Here is a 7,219-nt window from a genome sequence, read left to right on the forward strand (position 1 = left end):
CTGTATTATTATTTAAAATTATTATACTTGGGGAAGCCTAAGTGATGTGAAAGTGGTTACAGTTATTTTTTAGTTATAATTGATTTTCAAACTGTGACTCCAGTTAGAAAAAGACTTCTGAGAAGAATGAGGGGAGGGGAAAAATTAACATGACTTCAAAAGTAAAAACAGCCTGATGCGTTAATTTTTCAAAAAAATATCACCTGATATATATTGTAATAAAAATCTTTTTTTTTTTTTTTTGCCAGTCTTGGGGCTTGAACTTAGAGCCTGGGTACTGTCCCTGAACTACTTTTGCTCAAGGTTAGCCCTCTACCACTTGAGCTACAGCGCCACTTCTTTTTTCTGTTTATATGGTACTGAGGAATTGAACCCAGGGCTTCATGCATGCTAGGCAAGTACTCTACCACTAAGCCACATTCTCAACCCTGTAATATAAATCTTACCAGCACACACACTGACACTGAAATAATACCATTTTAAAACTAATTGCCTTGGTCTGAATTACAACAAAACATAAATACTTGCACAAACTTACTTAGGCTTCAGTACTTTTCTTTCAGATGGATTACCACTGAGCCAACTTCCCAGCCCCTGGATGTTATTAATTTTGAAACATACCCACACAGAGGCATGATTCTGAGAGATTAAAAACAAATTTAATTCCAGCAATCAGGAAGCTGAGGCAGGAAGATCATAGTATAAATATGTAGCTTGTGCTACATATTCAAACCCTGTCCCAAAATTTAAAAAAAGTATACGGCTGGGTGCCAGTGGCTCCTGCCTGTAATCCTAGCTACTAAGGAGGCTGAGATCTAAGGATCACGGTTCAAAGCCAGCCTAGGCAGAAAAGTCCTTGAGACTCTTATCTCCAATAAACCACTAGAAAACCGGAAGTGGTGCTGTGGCTCAGGTGGTAGAGCCCTCGCCTTGAGCTGAAGAGCACAGGGATAGCACCCAAGCCCAGAGTTCAAGCCCCAAGACCGACCAAAAAAAAAAAGGAAAACTTTCTTTGGTCAATTGAATATACATATTATCTACATATTATCTACACTTCCCTAAAATCATAATAAAGAGCAAAAAGAATGAGGAGATAACAAATGAGAGATTTTAAAAGTTAGGGGCAGGTAAACAGTAATTGATTTGGCTAAAGAAAGATAAATGAGATAAACTACTCTTTCTCAGAGGTGAAAATAAGCCAGCTGCTTTACACAAAAGAACTCTAGATAACTTAGGAACTGGATACCCCAAGTCCTGAGGAATGTAGGAAAGAGAAATTCCTCTAAAAACAGGGTTAGATAAAACTGTATATAGACCATCAGTGGGCTGCTCAGCCTCTGTCTCACTTCAAGCTATCACGCCACTCTTACTCAAAGAACAGACTCTATGGAATATAAACCAGGAAAAGTCAGTACAGTTTGTTTTCTATTAAATGAACTCGTAACTTGTGTTTGTGGCATAAAAATCACAGAATATCATTTTCATGCTGAGAATGTAAATTTGAAATAACATTCTTGGTAATTAAACATGTAATGCATAAACCGCCCCCCCTCCCCAAAAATAAATAAACTAGCAAGAATGAGGAGAGCTACCTGGCTCTTAATTATGAATGAGCTGCTAAGGTTCAACAAACATTTTAGGAAAATCTCTAATATGATAGATAAAGCATCACATCCTCTGCTTCTCCACATATACCCTGTACTCGCCTTCCACCATCTTCTTAAAATATCTGCAGGAACAAGAGGACTTAAAAGAATATCTAAACTGGATGCTGATGACTCACACCTGTAATCCTAGATATTCAGGAGGCTGAGATCTGAGGGTCACAATTGGAAGCCAACCTGGGCAGGAAAGCCCTTGAGACTCATCTCCATTTAACTAGCAAAAAGCCTTAAGTGTACTTGTGACTCAAGTGGAAGAGTGCTAGCCTTGAGCAAAAAAACTCAGGAATAGTGCCAAGGCCCTGAGTTCAAGCCCCAGGATTGGCACAAAATTTTAAAAAAAGCTTAATATCTATAGAAAGAGATAACATTGCATTCATTTATTTTTTGTCGGTTATAGGGCTTGAACTCTGGGCACTGTCCCTCAACTCTTCAGCTCAAGGCAAGTGCTCTACCACTTGAGCCACAGCGCCACTTCCAGTCTTCTGGTGGTATTGGAGATAAGAATCTCATGGACTTGACTTCCCTGGCTGGCTTTGAACCATGATCCTCCGATCTCAGCCTCCTGAGTAGCTAGATTTATAGGCGTGAGCCACCGGCACCTGTTTCAACATTGCATTCATGAAGCAAGACTAGGATACTATGAAAATATTTCAAACAGACAAAAACTTCTTATAGGTTAAAAACACAAAACCAACATATAAACGCCAATAGGAGGTTAGAAAATAAAACTGAGAGGTTTCTCAGTAAGATTCTAGACTTTTACTATAATTCTGTTGTAAGCTAAATATGTGGTTAAACCAGTGCTATTATAAATGACTGGACAGATATTGGTAAATTTCTACTGAGGAAGGTTTCCAATTTCTTTTGAAATAAAGAATGTTTAAAATTCCATTTGCAGGAATTTTATCCTTTCACTACTTATATATAAAAAGAGGTATATAAAAGGATAGCAATAGATGATTAGAACTGTACCAAATGTCATCTGGGCACTGTTGATGCACACCTGTAATCCTAACTATTCCAGAGGCTCTGAACTAGAGGACTGCAATTCCAGGTCATCCCAGGGCAGAAAAAGCCAAGAGACTCTATCTTCAAAATAACTAGCAAAATCGGTCACCTGGGTGGCTCACGCCTGTAATTCCAGCTACTCAGGAGGTTGAGATCTGAGGATCACAGTTCAAAGCCAGCCTGGGCAGGAAAGTCCATTAAACTCTTATCTCCAGAAAATCAGAAAATCAACAGTGGTGCTGTGGCTCAAGTGGTAGAGCTAGAGCACTTGCCTTGAGCTGAAGAGCTCAGGGACAGCACCTAGGCCCAGAGCTCAAGCCCCTCCACAAAACAACAACAACAACCATCTAGCAAAAAGTAAGTCTGTAGGTAATTCAAAGGGGTTAGCCTCAGCTGAGCAAGCTGGCTGAGTAAGTGAAAGGTTATGAGTTCAAACCCCAGTATGTAGCCACTAGAATGAAGTCTCTCTAGCTGTACTTGATATGGAATGATTTCTAGGCATGTGCATTATCTCTGAGCTAGATTTCTAATGTTCTAATAGCCTTTTCCTTCTTGGGAGAGACCGGGCGATGGGAGCAGGGATTTGAACTCCGGTCATTTCACTTGCTAGTCAGTGACTAGCAAGATATGACTCCGGTCATAGCACTTTACTGCTTGAGCTACACTCCCACTCTCTCATATAGATTTATAATACATACTTAGAAAAGCAAGACATGGAACTGTGTTTTATTTAGAGAGCACATTTCTAGGTGAATAGAACAGAACTATTAATGGTGTTTACTTCCAATAAGGAGAACTAGTAGCTGAGAGACTTCTGAATGTGTGACCCACTGTTGAACTCAGAGTCTGGGTACTGTCCCTGAGCTTTTCTTGCCCAAGGCTAGTGCTCTATCACTTGAATCACAGCTCCATATCTGGATTTTAGTGGTTAATTGGAGTTAACTATTTAAAGGAGACTGGGCAAAGAGCTCAGGGAAACCAGGCACTGGTGGCTCACGCCTGTAATCCTAGCAACTCAGGAGGCTGAGATGTGAGGATCGCAGTTCAAAGCCAGCCCGGGCAGGAAAGACCGTGAGACTCCTATCTCCAATAAACCACTCAGAAAACCTGAAGTGGCACAGTGGCTCAAGTGGTAGAGCGCTAGCCTTGAGCTGAAGAGCTGAGGGACAGTGCCCAGAGTTCAATCCCCAGAGTTCAAGCCCCATGACTGATAAAAAAACAAAAACTAAAACAAAATAAAAAGCTCAGAGACAGGACCCAGGCCTAGAGTTCAAGACCCACAACCAGCCAACAAAAGAAAAAGAGTTTAACAGACTTTCCTGCCCTGACTGACTTTGAACCATGATTCTCAGATCTTAGCCTCTGAGTAGCTAGGATTACAGGCATGAGCCACCAGTGCCCGTCTATTTTATTTATTTATTTAATTTTGGGGTCTGGTCATGGGGCCTGAACTCTGGGCCTGGGCACTGTCCCTCAGCTCTTCAGCTCAAGGCTAGCGCTCTACCACTTGAGCCACAGCGCCACTTCTGGCTTTTTTCTTTTTGCTTATGTGGTACTGAGGAATGGAACCCAGGCCCTCATGCATGCAAGGCAAGCGCTCTACCACTGAGCCATCTTCCCAGCCCTCTTTTATTTTCTTAATATGGTCCTGACACAACTGTAAATTCTAGGCAAGCACTGCATTACTGAGCTACAGCCCCAGCTGTACACATGTTCCACTTAATCCCATTTTGCTCACTATCTTTAGCTTTTGATAAAATGATGGCCTGAAGTAACTGAGCCAGTAAACATTCCTCCCCCATTCTCAGGAGCTATGCTTGAGGCTACTTGCAAACTCCTTGCTTTCCCTGGGAATTTAGTGAGGGATCCTGAAAAACAGCCTGGAGGGTGAAACTTTACATGTATGGAAATAAAGAGACTAGTAAGAAGGGAAACAGAGTCTCCAGAGAAGGGTGAGTAAATGATCTTTATAACTTGGGGGTGAGGGTAGGAACTAGGGTGGGAAGGGAAAGTGGGAGAAAAATGAGGGAGGAGGTAACAAGTTAGACAAGAAATGTACTCACTACCTTATATAACTGAAACCCTTCTGTATATCACCTCGACAATAATATTAAAAAACAAAAAGACTGAGCAGGACAGAGGCCAAGGAGTCCAGGCTTCCCATTCCAGGCTCACTGGCCTTCCTTTTTTTTTTGTCAGTTGTGGAGCCTGAACTCTGGGCCTGGGCACTGTCCCTCAGCTCTTCAGCTCAAGGCTAGCACTCTACCACTTGAGCTACAGTGCCACTTCTGGCTGTAGGAATCAAACCCAGGGCCACACGCATGCAAGGCAAGCACTCTACCACTGAGCCTTGAGCCATACCTCCAACCCCCTTTTTGCTAGTTATTTTGGTAATTGAGTCTAGGAAATTTTTCTACCCATTGGTTTCCATCCACAATTCTCCAATCTCAGCCTCCTGAGTAGCTAAGATTATGGGTGTGAACCATTAGCACCTAGCTTCAATCTTTTTTTATCTAGTTCTTGTTACTTCAAAGCTAATTTGACAATACTTAAATTCTCTTCTTTGGATTTCTATTTAATTCTGGGGATAAAACAATATTACAGAAGCAAAATTAACTACAAAGTATTTTTTATGAGCTGGAAGTAGTGCTGTAGCTCAAGTGGTAGAGGACTAACCTTGAGCTGAAGAGCTGAGGGACAGTGCCCAGGCCCAGAGTTCAGGCCCACAACCGACAAAAACAAAACAAAACAAAAAAACCGAAGTATTTTTATGTGTCAATTGTAAGTGGCCCACACCTGTAACCCTAGCTATTCAGGAGTCTGAGACTTGAGGATCAAGATTTGAAGCCAGCCTGGGCAGACAAATCAAGAAACTTATCTCCAATTAACCATGTATGGCTCAAGTGGTATAGTTCCAACTGAAAGCAAAAGAAGATCAGTGAGTTCAGGGCCCTAAGTTGAAGCTAACTTGCTAAAGTGACGTTGGTGTCTCCATTTAATTCTTTTTGTTTCTAGATTTTACATAGGACAGTGAGAGCATTTGCTTTGTCTGGGCTGTATTTGCCCAGATTTGTACCTGGACAAGATTCTTCAAATACCTTGGAATTCTTTGGCTGAGCCCTAGCTAGCCCTGCCCTACCCATGTTGGTGCTATACTCCTGGAAACTAAATGGGTCCACTTTGCCTAGCAACAGAATTCAGATAAACTCACCAGAGTAGTATTTAGTCAAAACCCCCTCCTCACTGTTCCCAGAGATGTTAATATAAACCCATGGTAGATTCCAATGCATTTTTTTGGGGGGGTCCGGTCATGGGGCCCGAACTCTGGGCCTGGGCGCTGTCCCTCAGCTCTTCAGCTCAAGGCTAGCGCTCTACCACTTGAGCCACAGTGCCACTTCCGGCTTTTTTCTTTTTGCTTATGTGGTGCTGAGGAATCGAACCCAGGGCCTCGAGTATGCAAGGCAAGCGCTCTACCATTGAGCCACCTTCCCAGCCCCTCCAATGCATTTTGTAAAATCTCTCTCTCCTGCTACATTTCTGCAAGGTCTCTTACACCTAATGGTTCCAGAAGAATAATCACCCCTCCCCATTCATGAAAGATAAAGCTCTTTCACATTCTTCTTGCAAACGTGTTTATCTCGGGCTGGGAAGGTGGCTCAGTGGTAGAGTGCTTGTCTTGCATGCATGAGGCCCTGGGTTCAATTCCTCAGCACCACATAAGCAGAAAAAGCCGGAAGTGATGCTGTGGTTCAAGTGGTAGGGTGCTAGCCTTAAGCTGAAGAGTTGAGGGACAGCGCCCAGGCCCAGAGTTAAGGCCCCACGTCGAACAAAACAAACAACAACAACAAAAAAACCCATGTGTTTATCTCAACTTCTTTTCCTTTGATATTTTCAATTTGACGTTACCTGAATCCAACTATTTCCTAATAAGCAGGAAGCCAGTATGATTTTCTCAGATTTCATATAAACCCCTAGGGTCAGCCAAATGGATGCTTAGCAACAAATGAGTTAGGTTTCAAATGAGATATGAATCTTAGTCAATTAATAAAATTTGTTATATAATTTGCAAACAGGTGAACTTTTAAAAATAGTATTCAAGATCTAGGACAAGAAGTAGAAAAGAAGTCAGGAAGATGATGGACTCTTCAGGAAAAAAAAATAAGCTAGTAGATTAGTATTTGCTTTCTATAAAAAGCCATCCAATCTACCTCATCCTATAATAGGATTTAGCAAATCAAAGCCAGCATGGGCTGATAAATCCAAGAGACTCCATCTCTATTAACCAGCAAAGAAAGAAAAAGTCACACTGGAGACATGGCTCAAGTAGTAAAGCACCAGCTGTGAGCAAAGTAAACCGAGATAGCTTGAGGTCCTGAGTTAAAGCCTTGTTACAGGCAAAAGAAACTCATTTCTAGGTGTCATAAAGAAAAAACTAAAAATGCAGCAAGTGTAAAATAAGTTAGAAACTTGGAAATGGTAACATGTAAAAAAAATTGGTGGGGGGGAGTATAGTCGTGGAGATGGGAGGGCAGGGATGGTAGGGGAAA

This window comes from Dipodomys spectabilis, unplaced genomic scaffold (assembly GCF_019054845.1).
Source record: "Dipodomys spectabilis isolate Male_0828 unplaced genomic scaffold, ASM1905484v1 ptg000019l, whole genome shotgun sequence".
Lineage (NCBI taxonomy): Eukaryota > Metazoa > Chordata > Mammalia > Rodentia > Heteromyidae > Dipodomys > Dipodomys spectabilis.